A 20,076-nucleotide genomic window follows, 5' to 3' on the forward strand; every position below is an offset into this window, starting at 1 on the left:
AAAAAAAATTCTTCAGAAAAATACAAATTTTAGATACAATAAGGATTAAATACATAAATGACAATCACCTTATGATATATACTGGAAATTAGAAAAAAAATTTCACTGCATTGATATAAAGAAGCTAGTACAGTTAACCAACTTAAAGTTAAAAGATTTTAAAATTCCACCATGGGTAGACATTTAATTTACAGAAAGAACTGACAAATCAATTTAAAATTCATCTTTTCTCACCCTCACTGAGAAATTATCCATGTTTTCAATAAAATTTTCCAATTCAGAAACAGTCCTGCTAAAATAAACAAACAAACAAAAACACATCAGCATATCAAGTTCAGATATGTGCCAAGGATCCACATGTTGGCTAGGCTTTATGTATTATACTGAACAGTTTTGATTACCACCTTTTCCTACAGAATATAATTGCTTCCTATAGTGCTATAAAAATGTGAAAATATCTTCTGGGTAAAAATTACTTGAAAGATTGTTCAGCAAATGTTCTTAAGAAAACAAATTCCTCAGGTGCTTTTACTAAAACACGTGGGCTGACTGGTCCTTTTCTCCAAAAAGCAAATGCATGAGCTAATTACATGTGGGATTTATAGGGTAAATAAGTACATTTGTATTTTGATGAAATCTGTTAGAAATAGCAAGAGGACTAACTAAAGGGGAATTAAACTAAGACCTTTTCCCCTGGTGTTTTTGCCAGGTGAACTGGGATTGAGAAAGCCACACACTGAACAGGTGATAATGAAAAATTATTAAAAAAATTCATATTAATAAGTATTAATACTCAGGGATAATGTTAAAGACTTTGAGAGGAAATCACACACGCATATACACACACTCTTTGGTAATTGTGATAATATGCTGCAAAAAAAGACCATCCAGTATTCAATGGTTTATAGCCCCAGGATGTATTCCCAAAAGCACAGGGATGAGGGTTAACTGTGGTTCTGCTGACTTGGGTTGGGCTCAGCTGGCTGGAAAGCCCTGCTCAGGCTATGGATTGGATTCAGATCTGCACTATAGATGTTCAATCTAAGGTATAGACTGATAACCTAGCACTACCTGGGGATCTTCTCGGGGATCAGTAGAGGACAAAATGGGGCAAGAACTTTTAAAGCTCTGCTTGTGCCTGTCTGCTAGCCTTTCATAGATCAAAATAACTCATATGACCAAACCCAACATGAATGGGACAGTTAAACATCCTCAACCCATATTTGGCTGAGTGCCTGACCCCCTACCTGGATCTTGCCACTCCCCTTACTCAAGGGCGAGGTCCATGAATTTCGTATCTTTGAAAAATTCCTGGATATTTTTGGAACCACAGTATTAACATCTGCCCTAGGTCACACATCCTGTGGTCCCACCCTTTTGATATTGACAATAGCCTGGTTCAAAACCAAGTCTCCTCTATAAATTGCCAAACTTAATCTTATGATTCCATTTGATGTCAACTTCTGGAAGGGCTAGCCTCAGAGCTGTATTATGACAAACCCCTTCTCCTCCCTGCTGTTTATCTTCTTTCAACAGGTCTGCTGCTGAGTTCCCAGAATACACTGTGACTGAGGCCTTCTGGTCTAGAAATAATTACAAATTTTATACAAGGCACACCTAGAAGTCTACCATTTTCTTAGGTACCTTCTTAGCCAACTCTGAATTTTACTTCTCTTACATGCACCTAGTTTAGTAAAGAATTACTCTTCTTATGGTAAATATAATATGTAAAAATGTATGTTACACTTATCTTTGCAATATTTGGATTAAGGGAGTCAGGAAGCAGCTGAGAGAGTCTAGGTTTTAAGCCACTGGCCCAAGATTACAAAGTTAATCAAAAGATGAAGTGAAGCCAAGTTCTTTTCAGTCTCATCCCATTGGGCCTCTGACTCTCCCTACAACTTTGGTTAGTCTGCTGTAGTTAAAACCTGAGAAGTTGCCTGTTTTTCCCTCAAATATTATTTTCTTAGCATATCCATGAATTATAAGAGATTAAAGAACTATTTGTCAACTTTTTAATAATCTAATAAAATGTGCAGTCTTTAACATGAATCTGATCATACTCATTAATGTGCACTGGAATGAATAAAACTAAGCATTTAATCTTAGACTCTTTTTCTTTTTTTTTATTCCTTCCTCTAACAAGAATTTTCATCTTCACTGACTTGTTTCCACAAATATAACAAATGCCTTCATGCCTGCAAAGATTTTCTGATTTTTAAAAAGATTAATCATTAGATTTAAAAGTCTAGGCTTTGATATATTTCATTTGTTAATTTATTCATGCAACAACTACTGGCTGAGCACTTTTTTTTTGCATAAGCCAGTGCTGGATACTATGGTTATACTATCAAATACAGAGCTATGGTTTTTAAGTTTATGAGCAAAATCTCATCTATTATAGAATATTCCCTCAGCATTGATGTAATTTTGAAAGGCTTAGAAAATTACTATGTTTGTACCATTTTAACCTCTGGAAATTCTATTTGTCTCCTACTGTTTTATTAACATTCAATATTTCACATAGATATTCTGCTATTGCCCTGGTCAAATTTTATTTCAACTGTATTAGATAAAGAGCAATTCATTTCACTTCTTACCACTGTCTTCTTATCTAAGTATTATCTTTACCTAAAAATCCTTAATAAAGGTAAATTAAAGATCTTTTAATAAAGCTATGTGGAAAAAATATGCTCATAAAATATATTAGTCACAATATCTTAGTTTTGAATGCTTAAACTTACCTTTTTACCCATGGAAGAACAGAAATTCTTATGGCTACTGTCCCCCTTAAATTTTAAAAATTTATAAATATACATGTAAAATTTATGTGTGTATAAAATAATAGTCTTTGAAAACTACTATTCCTTTGGAATTCACTGAAACTCAATATGTAGCATATTAGGAACAAATACGAAAATCAAATGATGATTTCAACCTACAAATCTTTTGTAACAAAAACATTTGACACGGATCACTTTTTTCCCATATTCTATTGTTATATAAAATAAACACTATGGTTTCAGAGTTTTATATTCCTCCTTTAAAATAAATAATAGTTATCATAACACTTAAATCCTTGCTAATACTAAATTCATATACACTTGTAAAATAGACAATTGCATAGAAACATTTCTCTTAGTCTTATTTTCATTAGGTTCCTAAAGCAAACATTCAATGCTCCTGCACCCTGAATTATCATATAATGTGAAGTCAAATCATAAGAAATTGTTCATATTTGACCAGTTTTGATCCACAAAAAGGACAATTTTCACATTTCAACTTAACAGTTGTTCATTTGTCTGGACTTCTTCCTAGAATACAAGTTCCTCATGACCAGGGACTATACTTTGTTCCTAAGTGCATCATTTACATAAGTTACATGTGCATAAGTGTCTTCCTATACCTGCAGTATATAGATTTGACTCAAGCATTCTTTTTACACCCTGAAGAAAAGGTCAGTGCTGTTTATAAGATTATAACTATCCAGAATGGGTCACTCTAGCTCTTTCAGGTTGCTCTTATAGGATTCTTGCAAGGAATGATGAGAAAATATGTGAAATCCTGAATGCAATGCCTAGCATATAATAAGTCTACAAAACAGTTGTAGCGGGGCGCCTGGGTGGCTCAGTCGTTAAGCGTCTGCCTTCGGCTCAGGTCATGATCCCACGGTCCTGGGATCGAGCCCCGCATCGGGCTCCCTGCTCCGCGGGAAGCCTGCTTCTCCCTCTCCCATTCCCCCTGCTTGTGTTCCCTTTCTGTGTCTCTCTCTCTGTCAAATAAAGAATCTTTAAAAAAAAAAAAACAGTTGTAGCTATTATTAATATTACTGCTAAAATAGGGGCATGTGCAAGGTATAAGAGACGATTTATATAGCGTTCTACCAGGAATGATGAGAAAAGATCAGCTAAGGATTCCAGGAAGGATCTCAAAAGAATGGGTGGGAATTTCCACAGATACATGGGGGTGAAGATTAGTGTGGAAGAGCCATGGCAAATAGCTAATATGGCTAAGAATTCAGGGAGGGGCTCTGTAGATGATGTTGAAGGGATCAGTTTAGATTTTAAAGTAGCCAATCCTACGGCACCTGGGTGGCTCAGTCGTTAAATGTCTGCCTTCGGCTCAGGCCATGGTCCCAGGGTCCTGGGATCAAGCCCCACATCAGGCTCCCGGCTCAGCAGGAAGCCTGCTTCTCCCTCTCCCATTCTCCCTGCTTGTGTTCCCTCTCTCACTGTGTCTCTCTCTGTCAAATAAACAAAATCTTTAAAATAAAAAGAAAAAAAAAATAAAGTAGCCAACCCTATTGATACAACACATTCAAAACTTTCAACATTTAGAAAGTTCTCCATGCATTTAGAAAGAAACATCAACATATCTTACCTTGTGTGGTCATTCCTTTTCTTTAATAAATGCGGATGTGTTAGGATCCATTGAACTACTCTCATTCTTTTGACTCATTACCATATGCTTCCATAGGTATTTCATACATTGGTCTTTCAAGATTTCAAATGTATTTGTTAATATTCCTATAAAATTTAAAAATCATGGGGTATAAATTTTGGGCTACATGAAACAATCATTCAATGTTACATTTCCAATCAACATTTCTATGTCTCACACTATTATGCCACTTTTGTTGATGTCCTCTAAACTGGTCTGAAGGGTAAGGAATTAAAGACAAATTGTTTCTGAGAAGGACCCTTCAATCATCAACACTGCTTGTCACATTCCTTAAAAAATAAAAAGGTAAAAAGATAATTTTCTTCTCTGAATGAACTTCACAATACTTACTATGTATCAAGAACTGTGCCAAGCAAATTTTATAATAATCTTATAATAATCTTACCAAACTCTCACACCCACTTTGTGAGGTATCATTATCCATTTTACAGGTGCAGAAACCAAGGGCTACCAAGTTAGACAATTTGTCCAAAGTCTAACCATAAGTGGAAGAGCCAGATTTAATCATAGGTATGTCTGACTCTAGATGTGGGCTTGAGGATTGATGTCTGTGATCAGCTGGCAACTCTGTGTTATCAATCTATATGTACACCATAGCTAAAACTTAACTTGGGCTAAAACTGTTAACAAAGGCATAGCTACTTAAGCATCCCAAATTTCCCCATTTATCCTCTCCAAAGAAGATATACAGATAGGAAGCATATAAAAAGATGCTCCACATCATATGTCAATAGGGAAATGCAAATAAAAATGAGATACCACCACAACTTATTAAGATGGCCAGAATCCAGAACATTGGTATCAACAAATAATGGCAAGGATATAGAGCAACAGGAACTTACATACATTGCTGCTGGGAATGCAAAATGGTATGGCCACTTTGGAAGACAGTTTGGTGGTTTCTTACAAAACTAAACATACTCTTATCATACAATCCAACAATCATGTTCCTTGGTATTTACCCAAGAGTTAAAAATGTACGCACACAAGACAACCTGCACAAGGATATTATAACAGCTTTATTCATAACTGCCAAAACTTAGAAGCAACAAAGACATCCTTCAGTAGGTGAATGGATAAACAAACCATGGTATATCCAGAAAACAGAATATTATTCAGAGCTAAAATAAATGAGCTACCAAGGCATGAAAAGACATGAAAAAAATGCAAATACCTATTACCATATGAAAGAGACCAATGTGAAAAGCAACATCCTGTATGATCCCAACTATATGACATTCCAGAAAAAAATAAATCTATGGAGACGGTGAAAAGATCAGTAATTTTCAGGAATTGGGGGGAGGATGGATAATAGTCAGAGCACAGAGAATTTTTAGGGCAGTGAAACTACTCTGTAGGATACTATAATGGCGGATACATGTCATTATAAATTTGTCTAAACCCATAGAATATACAACACCAAGAGTGAACCCTAAAGCAAACTATGGACTATGAGTGATAATGCTGTATCAATTTGGGTTGTAATAAATGTACCACTCAGGTGGGGGCTATTAATAATGGTGGAGGCTATGCATGTGTAGGGACAGAAGATACTTGGAAAATCTCTATACCTTCTGTTCAATTTGCTGTAGAAAATTTTCTCCTCTAAAAAACAAAGTCTATGGGGTGCCTGGGTGGCTCAGCCATTAAGCATCTGTCTTCGGCTCAGGTCATGATCCCAGGGTCCTGGGATCAAGCCCAGCATGGGGCTCCCTGCTCAGCGAGAAGCCCGCTTCCCCTCTCACACTCCCCTTGCTTGTGTTCCCTCTCTCGCTGTCAATAAATAAATAAAATCTTTAAAAAAATAAAATAAAATAAAATAATAAAAAATAAAGTCTATTAGTAAAAAATAAAGTTCCCCACTCATCATTCTATTGTGAAAAATAAGAACATATTAGTTTTATTTGTACACATTTGTACACATATTTGTAATATGCCATAGGGGAAAAAGAAATGACACTGGAATTTCTAGGAATATAAAAGTTTGTAACTTACATACGTATTTATTTTATAGTTGGGCAGAAGTGAGTGACAAATTAGATACTTTTCATTTAAACAAACCAAACCTAGTCAGTAAAGGCTGAACAAAGTCCAAATTACTGATGGCTAATGCTAGTAATTGTCTCCTTGAGGGCAGAGGCTATTTTTCATTCATCTTTGTATCCCATACAACTGGCACAAACCCCAGAAGATGGCACTTGATAGAGGTCATTGAGTTTAATTTATGTGGAACACTGAAGAGATATGCATGAAGTGTGGACACCCAGGTTCCAAACAGGCTTTAGCAAAATATGCCACAATGAACAGACTTGCCAAAAGTAGTTAAGAGATCTAGAGTATGAAGCTGTGCTTTTAAACATGGCATCATTCTTCGTTTACTTGATTAGAAATAATAACAGATAACTTTATGCCACAGAATATGCTAAATGCTTTACTATTCCACTTAACTGCCATTCCCATTTTACTGATAAATGAAAATTCAGAGACTTTAAGTAACATGGCCAGTGAGTAGCAAAGCCAGGATTTAAATTCTGGCAACTTTATTATGGTTTAATACCCTAAAACTACACTATACAGTTTTTTAAGAGAGAAGCATTTACAATCTGCATGTCTTCTCATTTAAAACTATACAGTGCTGTATTACAGTTTTATTTATACATAGCTAAAACTTGCATTTGTCTGGCATCATATATACAGATCTTTCTCCACTTGTGATAGGGTTATATCACAATAAACTCATCAGAAATTGAAAATATCTTAACTCAAAAATGTATTTAAGACACCTAACCTATGAACGTCATAGCTTACTTAGCCTAGCCTACCTTAAATATGCTCAGAAAACTTATATTAGGAGTAGGGAAGATGGCAGCAGAATAGGAGTACCCTAAGTTTGCCTTACCCCACGAATACAACTAGAAAACTATGAAATCATCTTACATACCCCAGAAATTGACCTGAAGACTACAGAACAAACTCCATAACTAAAAGTAGAGAAGAGGCCACATTAAAGAAGACAGAAGTGTGGAGACATAGTCTGGGAGAAAAATGGATCATAGCAGCTACTGTGGAAAGGGTGCCACGGTAGCAGAGAAAGACAGAAGATAGACTAGCACAGAAGGGAGTGCATAAGGAAGATGACTCCCCAGAGCAACTGGCTTGGAAAGTGAGAGGGGTTGAATTCTGAATTCTGGCAACCAGCCAGGCTTTGTCTGGAGTTCTAAAGGTCAGGGGGTTTGGCTCAGTGGGAGCCCAGAGGCTTCAGGGAAGCTCCTGGAGAGAAGGCAGGATGAACAGCCTGAGGACATACAGTATAGAAATAGCAATCTGAAGAATACCTACGCCACACAGTGGGGACATTATTCACTCTTCTCAGAGCACTTCCTTAAGAGGTAGTGTTCAGAGACACCTCTCAGGAACAAAGGAGCTGGCCAACCCATTTCCCTCCCCACTCTTTAGAATAAACACAGAGCCTACTCTGGGAACAAGTGCAGCGCCCCCACTGCCTAACTTGCTTACACCAAGCCCTGCCCCCCTGCACTCCAGTGGAAATGCCCTTGCCAATCACTCTTGCCTCAGTCCCAGCACAGTAAGCCCCCTCCGTCAGAAGATCAGCCCAAACCCCTGCTCACACTGTGTCTCCCAACTTGGGAGTTTTGTAGGGCCTCAGTTCTGGAGGCAGTGGTAACAGGTCTCGGTTCATGAGCAGACCAGAGCACACCTAGTTAAAAAGCTCTACATTCAGACCAGGAACCAAACACTGCCCACAACAGGCAAAGAGAGCCTCTGCAGGCAACTAGCCTGAAGGATGAAGCAGCCAGGACAAAACAGCAAAGTACATGCAACACACATTAGAGACACTCCCTGAAGTGCTAGACCCTGGGGTACAGGGTACACTACATAGCAGGGCACTACGGGACCTCTTCTTCAAAAGGCCATTACCCTCAAGGACAGAAGTAGATGACTTTCCTAATACCCAGAAGCAGGCACAGAGACTTAAACAAAATGAGAAGACAGAGGAATTTGTCCCAAGTGAAAGAACAGGACAAGGTTGTGGCTAGAGATCTAAGTGAAACAGATATAAGTAACATAGATGATAGGGAATTTAAAGAAATGATCATAAAGATACTCACTGGACTTGAGAAAGAGTGGAAGACAACCATTTACCAAACATTTAAAGAAGAGTTAATACCTATTCTTCTCAAACTATTCCAAAAAAACAGAAAAGGAAGGAAAACTTCCAAATTCATTCTATGAGGCCAGCATTACCCTGATACCAAAACCAAGGACACCATAAAAAAAGAGAACTGCAGGTCAATATCTCTGATGAACATAGATGCAAAAATCCTCAACAAAATGCTAGCAAACGGAACCCAGCAATACATGAAAAAAAATTATTCACCACGATCAAGTGGGATTTATTCCTGGGTTGCAAGGATACTTTGATAATAGCAAATCAATCAACATTATATACCACATTAATAAAACAAAGGATAAGAACCATATGATTCTTTCAACAGATGCAGAGAAAGCATTTGACAAAGTACAACATCCATTCATGATAAAAACTCTCCACAAAGTAAGTTTAGAAGGAACATACCTCAACATAATAGAGGCCATTTATGAAAAAAACCACAGCTAACATCATCCTTAATGGGAAAAAAACTGGGAACTTTTCACCTAAGGTCAGAAATGAGACAAGTATGTCCACTCTCACCACTTTTATTCAACATAGTACTGGAAGTCCTAGCCTCACCGATCAGACAACAAAAAGAAATAAAAGGCATCTAATTCGGCAAGGAAGAAGTATAACTTTCATTATCTGCAGATGACCTGATACTATAGATAGAAAATCCTGAAGACTACACCAAGAAAACTGCTAGAACTGATTCAAATTCAGTAAAGTTGTGAGATACAAAATCAATGTCCATAAATCTGTTGCATTTCTATATACCAATAATGAAGCAGCAGAAAGAAATTAAGAAAAATAAATTCCATTTACAATTGCACTAGAAATAATAAGATACCTAGGAATAAGCCTAACCAAAGAGGTAAAAAGATCTGTACTCTGAAAACTGTAAAACACTGGTGAAAGAAATTGAAGATGACACAAAGAAATGGAAAAATATTCCATGCTCATGGATTGGAAGAACAAATATTATTAAAATGTCTATACTACCCAAAGTAATCTATGGTTTAATGCAATCTCTATCAAAATACCAACAGCATTTTCACAGAACTAAAAAAATTCTAAAATTTATACAGAACCACTAAAGGCCCTGAATAGCAAAAGCAATTTTGAAAAAGAAAAGCAAAGCTGGAGAGGCATCACAATTTTGGACTTCAAGTTATACTACAAAGCTGTAGTAATCAATGCAGTATGGTACTGGCCAAAAATAGACACACAGATCAACAGCACAGAATAGAAAATCCAGAAATAAACCTATAATTATACGGTCAGTCTTTGACAAAGCAGGAAAGAATATGCAATGCGAAAGGGAAGTCTCTTCAACAAATGGTGTTGAGAAAACTGGGCAGCAACATGCAAAAGAATGAAACTGGACCACTTTCTTACATCAACACAAAAATAAAATCAAAATGAATTAAAGACCTAAATGTGACACCTGAAACTATAAAAATCCTAGAAGAGAACACAGGTAGCAACTTCTTTGACATCAGCCATAGCAACCTTTTTCTAGGTAGGTTCCCTGAGGCAAGGGCAATAAAAGCAAAAATAAACTATTGAGACTACCTCAAAATAAAAAGTTTCTGCACAGCAAAAGAAACAATCAACAAAACTAAAAAGCAACTTACTGAATGGGAGAAGATATTTGCAAATGACATACTTGATAAAGGGTTAGCATCCAAAATATATAAAGAACTTATACAACTCAACACCCAAAAAATGAATAATCCAATTAAAAAATGGGCAGAAGACATGAACAGATATTTCTCCAAAGAAGACATACAGAGGGCCAAAGACACTCATCATCAGAGAAATGCAAATCAAAACCATAATGAGATATCACCTCACACCCTTCAGGATGGCTAAAATCATCAACACAGAAATAAGTGTTGGCAAAGATGTGGAGGGAAAGGAACCCTCTTGCGCTGCTGGTGAGAATGCAAAGTGGTATAGCTACTGTGGAAAACAGTATGAAGGTTCCTCAAAAAGTTAAAAAATAGAATTACCCTTAAGATCCAGCAATCACACCACTGGGTATTTACCCAAAGAATACAAAAACACTAATTCAAAGGGATACATGCACCCTGATGTTTATAGCAACATTATTTGCAATAGCCAAGATATGGAAGCAGCCTGTGTCGATCAATTGATGAATGGATAAAGGAGGTGATATGTATCCATATATGATGGAATATTATTCAGTCATAAAAAAGAATGAAATCTTGCCATTTGCAACAACATGAATGGAGCTAGAGGATATAATGCTGAGCGAAATAAGTCAGAGAAAAACAAGTAACATGATTTCACTCATAAGTGGAATTTAAGAAACAAATGATCATGTGGGGCAGGAGGAAAACCAAAAACCGCACTTTTTTTTTTAACTTTTTTGTTTTGTTTTGTTTTTTTAATTCATGAGAGACAGAGAGATAGGCAGAGGCAGAGGGAGAAGCAGGCTCCCTGCTGCAGAACTCGATCCCAGGACCCTGGGATCATGACCTGAGCCGAAGGCAGACACTTAACCGACTGAGCCACCCAGGCACCCTGAGAAACACACTCTTAAATGTAGAGAACTGATAGGTACTAGAGTAGAAGTGAGTGAGAGAATGGGTTAAACTGGTGATGGGGATTAAAGAGTGCACTTGTTGTGATGAGCACCAAGTGATATGTGGAATTGTTGAATTACTATATGGTACCCCTGAAACTAATATAACACTGTATGCTAACTGGAATTAAAACAAAAACTTAAACTTACATTAGCCTATGATTGAGTAAACTCAGCTAGCACAAAGCCTATTTTATAATAAAGTGTTGACTATCTCATATAATTTATTGAATATTGCACTGAAAGTACAAAACAGAATGATTGTATGAGTACCCAATGGCTGTAATGGGTTGTTTAGCCTCACGGCTGACTGGGAGCTGTAAGCTCTCCACCATTGCCCAACATCACAACAGAGTACTGTACTTCTTATCACTAACCCAGGAAAATATTAAAATTCAAAACTTGAAGTATGGTTTCTACTGAATGTGTATCACTTTTGCATCTTTGTAAAGTTGAAAAATCCTAAGTTGACCCATCATAAATCAAGGACTGTCCATATATTAGCTGCCAAAGGGATGTGTCTTAAATATTCACTCTTAAGTGATTATATTTTTACTTTTTTTTCTATTTCTCTTTGTGTAATATTTTAGTAAGAGGCAGGAGGGAAAAGGAATGGAGGAAATGTTTTTATTATCAAAGTGTTTCTTCAGTTACCAGCTTTCCTCTTCACAACTACATAAATAAGGACATTTTAATACCCTAATTAATAACCATTTTTAACTCTATGCCATGTTTTTATTGCCATCCTCTCATTAAAAATCTAATGAATATTAGCATACTCACAAGGATAATAAATGCCAACAATTCATATCCAGTTATTAAAGCTAATGGTTCTCCCATTGGAATGTAATATATGTTTCAGCTTTTTTGCCAAAAGCTCAAGGATACTTTTATCTCCAGCCGACCAATTGCACATTTAATTTAATACCTATTAAATGCAAACAGCAACCCGGAAATTACATTAGAGTTGTTACCCAAGCCATCAAGAGCCAGTAACTAGAAAGTGAAGATTAGGTAAAGGACTAATAATAGTTGCAGAATAGAAATGATAAGCAAATTCCTGCCTCAGCAAAGTGGCTTCTTTGAGCAGACAAAATAAGTCTTATGACAGACTCTAAGCGCAACAGCAGGACAGATGTTACTGCTTCTCACACAAAGCTGAGAGAAGTATCATTTTAAACATTTTTGTTTCTAAGAACCCTTCCAGTGAGCAAATCTTACCTCTGAATTCTATTTTGTTTGGGTTTCCAGAAACAACAACACTTTGTTTTGTTTTACTAGTTCTCTGAATTGCTAATTTGACACATTCTTTCAAAAGGGAACCTTTTTTAAAAAATAAAATTAATTAGAAAAGCTACAGAAATTGATTTGGACCCAAAGAAAGGACTTTCTACCTGAAAACCTTGTTGGACGTGATATTAAGAAAAGTGTCAAAGAGTGTATTGCTTACCAACAGAGACATATTGCCTGTCTAAAAAGTGAATTACTCTAAATCTAGACAAAGCCACATGTCCACTTATTTTTAAATATTGTGATACAGCCATTGGTTTGGCACTTGCACATTATTGCACAAAGTATAAAATGAATTTTTATACTTTTCTTCAAAATACTTTGTTTTCCTTGAAATGAGCAGCTTCATGATTGATAAATCCTAGATGACCTTTTTGGACTCAGTCTAGAAAAGTCAAGGAAATTTCAAAACTTTTTTCTAAATATTTGAATTGTCTCCTTACTTTACAAATCAATATATAGATAAGCATTAGAATATAAATTCAGGAAAACATAAGACTGGTTTTTATTTTTATAAAATCAATTTTTAGAGAAAAATCATTTTCCTCATAAGCATGAGATATTAGTGAAAAATTTAAGATTGGTAAGAGTTGAGGTGAGTGAACTTGGAGGTGAATGTTATCGGGAGAGATGGTCATCCTTAGGCCTCTTGGTTGTTGGCATATCTTGCTGGGTATGCCAAGACTGCAAGGCCCAGACCACACGACCCAATCCATTACTCAGGGTTATTATGTACCTGGTTGCTCAAAAGCAGATGTAATGTCTTCTCTCCCCAGCTCTGACAAAGGACAAACTAGCTTACTCTTGGTATAAACACAGTGGATTCCCCAAGCTCAGTATTCCTCAACTGCAACACAAACCTGTTATGTGTAGCTCATCGCTCCCATGGAACTTGAGTAGAAGAGCAACCATACAACCATGCTCATGTGCCATGAGTATGAGTAATAAGGTATTTGGTCTCTGACCCAGGAGTCTCATACCTTCAGCCAGCACCTATGAAACATTAATAACTTCTTAACTTCTAAAGAGGGCAAAATCTAATTCAAGATCTGACAAATGTTACTTAAGGTAAAGCTAATTAAACTCTCTAAGCATTAGTTTCCCCATATGTAAAAAAGGAGACATGATAATGCCAATCTTGAGTTTTTAAGAGTACTGAATATTATACGTATGAAGTCTCTAGTACAAAGAAAATGCTCAGCAAATGTTTGCTTTTCCTTAAGTATTGCTACATAAAGGAGTATTTAAAACCATGTCAAAAGAAGTGTAAGTTTATTCTAGGCATTTACATTCTCCACATTTATTCAAGTGCAACTTGCAGCCCTTAGAAAGCTTTTTATAGAAATCTAATATTGAAGGGTGCCTGGGTGCTAGAGTTGGTTAAGCATCCAACTCTTGGTTTCAGCTCCGGTCATGATCTCAAAGTCATGAGATCGAGCCCTCAGTTGGGCTCCATGCTCAGCATGGATTCCGCTTGGGATTCTCTCTCCCTCTTCCTCTGTTCCTCCCATTCCTATATGTTCTCTAATAAATAAAACCTTTTTAAAAAATCTAATATTGAATCACACTACACAATTATACTGAACTCTATGTGATCTCATCATAGTATTTCTTTAATATATGGCTACATTCTATTTTAATTATATTAAAAATATTTTAAATGCATTGTCTATATTCATAAATTATATCACATGCAATTTTCTATTCTGTAACATTTTATAAAATAAACTGCAGCTTTTCCATTAATTATATTTTAGAATACTTTGATAAAGACTGGAATTATCTTATTTCCTTAAAATATGTATTGGGGGAACTCCAAATCTTTCTGAGATGTGTGCTTTTATGTGGAGTGGTGGGGGTAGTTCTTGGACAGATTTCTCCATTCCTTTCACTGTTATTGCTCTTAGTCTGGATTCCTGCAGGGAAAGACTTTGTCAGTTTTGTCCACATTCCATTTTCTCACTTTTACTACAGAGGCTGACAAGGTGACATATTTGCTTTCTATCCTCTCTTATAGTTCATTGGGACCATGTTGTCCCAGTTATGCGTGAGGCCTGAAAAAAAAAAAAAGCCAATCAATGTTTGTTGTGGTGGACTGAAGATAGCTAGAGGAGAATCTCCTCTCTCAATACATCCTTATCCGCCCTTATTACCAGCCCATTACAATAGATCCAGTCTTATATTCATACTTTATGGCCAAAGGAAGCTTCATGGCAAAAAAACACCCCCTCCCTCAATGAACTAGGATCTGGTAAAATCCCCAGCCTTTGGTTTGTTAACTGCTTCCCCACCATTCATTCTCTCAGCCTTTGCTAGTCTGACTTTCGTGGTTTACTTCACTCTATGGAAGCCCATTTACTTTGCCTGGTGGTTTCCTTTACCTCAGTTGAATCATAGATGAAATGGTACTTCCTTCTGCCCAAGCGTATCTTTGCTATGCTTTCCACAATTTCTTCAAAATCATTTCTCTGTTACAGCACTGACAGCACACATACCCACACACACATGCATATGCGTGTGTACACATACATGAATTTTAGTCAGTTCGGTGAGATTAGGGGAAATAGTTTCAAATAATTAGACTGAAACAAATATGTCCATCATATATTCGGGAGGACAGAAAGAATTTAACTCAAAAAGGTTAAGAAAGATTAAAGAGGTCAATGATAACCTGGGGTATAGAGAAAACTGCTAGAAAACTATTACAGCGATTCACACAAGGCAACTGCCTTGAAACTGAGGAGTTCTCTGATGAGAAAAATACAATGTGGATGAAGTGACAGGATCTATTATAGGAATGGATTGGATATGGGGGAAAGATGAAGAAAGAAATTAAAAGATTAAGATTTCAGTCCTGTAGGACACTTCAGAAAAACAGGCACATATGTGGAGGGGGAGGGAAACCTTAAGTGTAAAATATAAGGTAAATAGTGAAGAGTTTTAAGCTTGATATAAAGACAGAATCCCAAATGAGTCTCCACCCTATTGGTGGACTGAGAAAGAGGACCAACCTTTTGACCTAGTTTTGCAGACCTGAGAGCAAGCCACCAACCTAGATGTGTTCCCTGAAGCCCCCAGAATAGATGGCTTTTCTAGGAGAAGTAAAAGGAGAGGTGCATGGGACCAAGACTTGAGGTCTCAGCTGGAATCACAAGGAAGAAGGTGAAGCATAAAAGAAACTTGGACCATTTCAAGTATTGGTTTCTACCTTTCCTTTAAATTTCTTTTGTTGTCATAACTGAAATTTTATCCTCTTCACGTTAATCCCATTTTTCCAAATTGACTCTTGCTTTGTTGTTCTGTAACCATATTTATAGCTATTCACAAAAATTTCATAAAATTTTCAGATTTTAGTGGCATTTTATATTGCTATTCAATTATATATATAATTTTTTTTTATTTTTTATTCTTATGTTAATCCCCATACATTACATCATTAGTTCTAGATGAAGTGTTCCATGATTCATTGTTCGTGCACAACACCCAGTGCTCCATGCAGAACGTGCCCTCCTCAATACCCACCACCAGGTCAATTATATATATAATTACATATTATATATATTATATATAACATACAAACTGAAATTCTCATCCATTATTTCCAGTTCTGTAATATTCATAAAAGGTTATGAAAAATGCAAAGCTGAGCTTTCTATTAACTACAATGTAGACTACCTACGTCAACATGTAATGTGTACTATTAACTGGTTTGTTAGATACTTCCGCCAATTTTCAACCTAATTTTTGATGTTTCTCACCGATTCATTTTAACTTATTTAGTAAATAAAATTTCATGGGATAATCTGCCATATATTTTACTGACTATCAATACTCCCAAATGCTTTTTCTTTATTCAACAATTTTTATATTTTGTCATCCAAATAATTGAGTTTGAATGCTGGTTTACCCTCGCTAGCCTCCTTTTTATCTCAAGTCTTCTAACACTATAAGAGGCAGTAAGCACAAGATTTCTTTAAATATGACAATGTCCTAACAAAGAAGAAATCAGAGAGAAGTAATAAACGTTAAAAAGTAGCATATGGAGAAAAAAAATCAATGAAAATTAGTTAGCAAAATAGTTTAAAGAAAACAAGAGTAGAATTATAACAGGAAAATATTTAAGTCAGTAGCAAAAATGAATTATTTTATTAATCCAAAATGATTATATGTAAAGTACATCCCAGAGAATTCTGGCTTGAATGGTTGTGTTCAAAGGCCCAATACATTTGTAAAATCTGTATGCCTTCAGCAAGAAAAGAACAGAGAAGAGAACATGGCATCAGAGTAGTTAAAGCATTCTAAGATTGTAAGTCCAGTGCATTGGATTAAAACGCTGGACTTGAAATCTCAAAATCAAGTTACTGCACCTCATAGCAACAGGTTCAAAAGACATCATGGAGCAGGGACACAAATATCACCAAAGGTAGGCTGGGATTAAAATAAAGATATTGAAAAAAGCAAGAAATACAAATCTACCAGCCAGGGGGAGGAAAAGATGCCTCCTGAAACAAGGGGAAAAAACATACCAGTTGTATTAAGCAAAAGAAAACAAGACAAAAATATAAGTTTTACATCAGTAACATGGAAAGTTGTTTTTTGTTTGCTTTAATAAAATTAGATGGATACTTGCTGTTGTGGAGATCTTATGGAAGTAGATCTATAAGCAAACAGAATATGCTGAAAATACACAATCACCTACATCTCTAATTTTACAGGACTTTGAAATGTATGTAGTCATTAGAGGGTACCAAAAGTTGGTTTTGTTTTCTCATTTAAAGTGGGAATGTGCTCAGCACTATGCTATGCACTGGGCCACAATGATGCTCTTTGTGAGTATGGAGTCCAGAGAAGAAAACAGTTAAGCAATACTGTCATACAACAATGCAACTGTGATACAAGGTGTCAGGGAAGTCATTGGAAGGAATACCTCCTCCAGAGGCAAGAGGCTGAAAAGGCTTTTTGATCAGGAAGCTAAGGTGAAAAAGAGTTAGAAGATAGCCAAGTGATAAAGGGGTCTTAGTCAAGAAAGAGGGCACAGCCCATGAAAGTCCAGAAGTGAGGGTATACAGAAGGCTCAAGGGAATGAAAGGATTTCAGCATTTCCAGGGAGTAGATGTGACTAGGAAGTAGCAAGAAAAGTTCTCTGGCAAATGGCACTCCTGGGTTTTGTTTTTGTTTTGTTTTGCAGATTTTTCAAACCATCATAGTTCTCATTTTTGATGAAATGATAAATGCAGTCTTTTTTTTTTTTTTTTGTAATGGGATCTTAGAATATATCCTGAAAACACCTTCAAGTCAACCTGAAAATTTATGATTCTGACAAAAATAAAGCATTAATCTTTTTTAAATGAGCAAAATGGGTATGTTGCCTATAAGCATGGTTAATCAGAGAGACCCCACCCCCCCAAAAAAAACATTACCCATGCAAGTCCCATCAGAGAACCAGAGAGTAAGGAAATAAAAGTCTACAAATGAAATTTGAATAGTTTATTTTGTAAATGAAGTTGGGGAGAAACTTCATAATTTAAATTTGATTTGAATTTATTATATAAAAAGATATCATATGGATAGACAAAAGTGCCACAAGCAAAGAAAAAAAAAAGTATAGACCTAGATAACAGAAGTGGGGGAAGGTCCCGGGAGGGAAGCATCAAGAGAGAAAAAATATAAATATGTTCTTTGGATTAGTATTAACAATGGGTTAGTCATCAGCTACCAAATGCAGATCAGATCATCATTAGTTCATCTTCTGTTCTTTTACTATGGCCAAAGTGCTTTCCCTTCATAGTCTAATTTAATTTTTTAAATAATTCTCTGATATGAGTTAACATCCAGTTTTATAAACAAGTAAAATGAGGCTTACAGAATTTATAAAACTAGCCGCAGTCACCCAGGTGCTTTCTGACCCCTAAGCCTATATAAGGTATTCATCCCTGTTGGATGAGAACATATCACTGAGAAGAGGGACTAATGAGATTATCTGAAGATCTGGCCTAAATACTTCTCTAAAACATACCACACAAGGAAGAGAGCATGAATTTTTTATAAATCTTTTGGGGACATCCTTGATGGATTGGTGCAATTTAGCATTCTTTGCTAATACAAGCAAAGACCTGGATTTAATTCTTGCTCAATCAGTTCACAGATTCTAACACTGGTCAGCTGTCTTGTACATATATTTTGATACTCACAAGGGAAGGTGGGTGAGAGTGAATGCAAATAAGCAGTTTCCTCACCTCAGTTCAAAGCCCGGAGGGAGGCCAAAAGCCTCTTTCCCTATAGAGAATTAACTGCAGTGATCATGGTCACCAGCCCCCTTTAGACTCAGTATCTAAGTCCCTTATTCTCAATATACCCCCAGAAATTCTGATTCAACTAATCTTGGTATAGCCCAAGCACTGATAATTTTTAAATTTCCTCATCATGCTAAAATGTATCCAGGGTTGAGAGCCACTGAATCAAGCCAGTCAAGATAATCCCATTTCCATATAGCCAGTGATTGCTTCAGGAATGGGCATGAGACTCAACATTGGCCAATGAAACAGGAGAGAGATATTCTGGATGAACTCTGGAAAATTTTTCCTAGCTCTTAAAAACAGAAACCAAGGAAAGATGCATTCCTTCTTTTGGACTTTATCGTGTCTGGAATTGATACATGGAACTATAGCAAACATCTTGGGATTCCAAGAAGAACAACTATAAGATAAAAATGTTGAGGACAAGAAAATGAAAAGGTTAAAGGAAACAAGGTCCTGATGATACTATTAACGTTTGGGATCCATCTTGCCCCTGGACTTCTAATTATGAAAAATAATAGATTCCTTTATTGTTTTAACCCTATTTGAGTTAGGGTTACCTATTGTCCCCAAAACCATCGTTACTGATCTTGCATATGGTACTGATGATTATATCTTGTATTTGGGTGACCAAATAATCCTGACAGTATATTAAAAAGTTACCTCAGTTTTTAATATTATTGCTCAAGATTAACTATATCACTGTTACCAACATTTTGCATATCATTCAAGTCTAAAAATAGAGATAAACCATTTTTTCTGAGTTTATTCCACTATGCCCATCTAGCCTAGCCCAATTCCTAATACGATAATAGCTACAAGTAGTTCAAAGAACCTACTAACAATAAGTAATCTTTCATCCTCCTCATTCATTTGTTCAGATAGTCAACAAACACCATTTTTTTTTATAGACCAGATGCCATGCTCCTGTTGGGATACACAGATTTTAAAACATGTTACCTACTCTTTTGAAACTCACAGTCTAGTAAGAGAAACAGATATATAAATAGGTAATTGTAATATCATGTGATTAATTTATCACAGAAACTAAAAAGATAATTTTTGCAAAAGAGCCAAGGCACGTTTGCAAGCATGCAAAAAAATGAGACTTATTCTTACTTTTATTAAATCTCCAAATGTCTCTGCTTATGAACAACTTCAATATTTCCTAAGAAAATAGGAAAATATAAATAAAAAGTGAAAGCTCAGTGGCCAAGACAAATAAAGGAAAAAAATGAAATACC

The 20,076-nt window shown here is 36.0% G+C and overlaps 1 protein-coding gene across 1 annotated transcript in view; it reads right to left on the reverse strand.

The window, feature by feature from the left end:
- Positions 1-20,076, reverse strand: part of LOC145723448 (uncharacterized) — a 1,060,322-nt gene that overhangs the window by 711,951 nt on the left and 328,295 nt on the right. Inside the window, exon 10 of the mRNA XM_081830597.1 lies at positions 4,381-4,526. The gene's annotated coding sequence lies outside the window, so the exon portion shown is untranslated. The remainder of the gene's footprint in view (positions 1-4,380; positions 4,527-20,076) is intronic.

Source organism: Leptonychotes weddellii, chromosome 9 (assembly GCF_054177405.1).
Source record: "Leptonychotes weddellii isolate Sample4059 chromosome 9, ASM5417740v2, whole genome shotgun sequence".
In the NCBI taxonomy this organism is placed as follows: domain Eukaryota; kingdom Metazoa; phylum Chordata; class Mammalia; order Carnivora; family Phocidae; genus Leptonychotes; species Leptonychotes weddellii.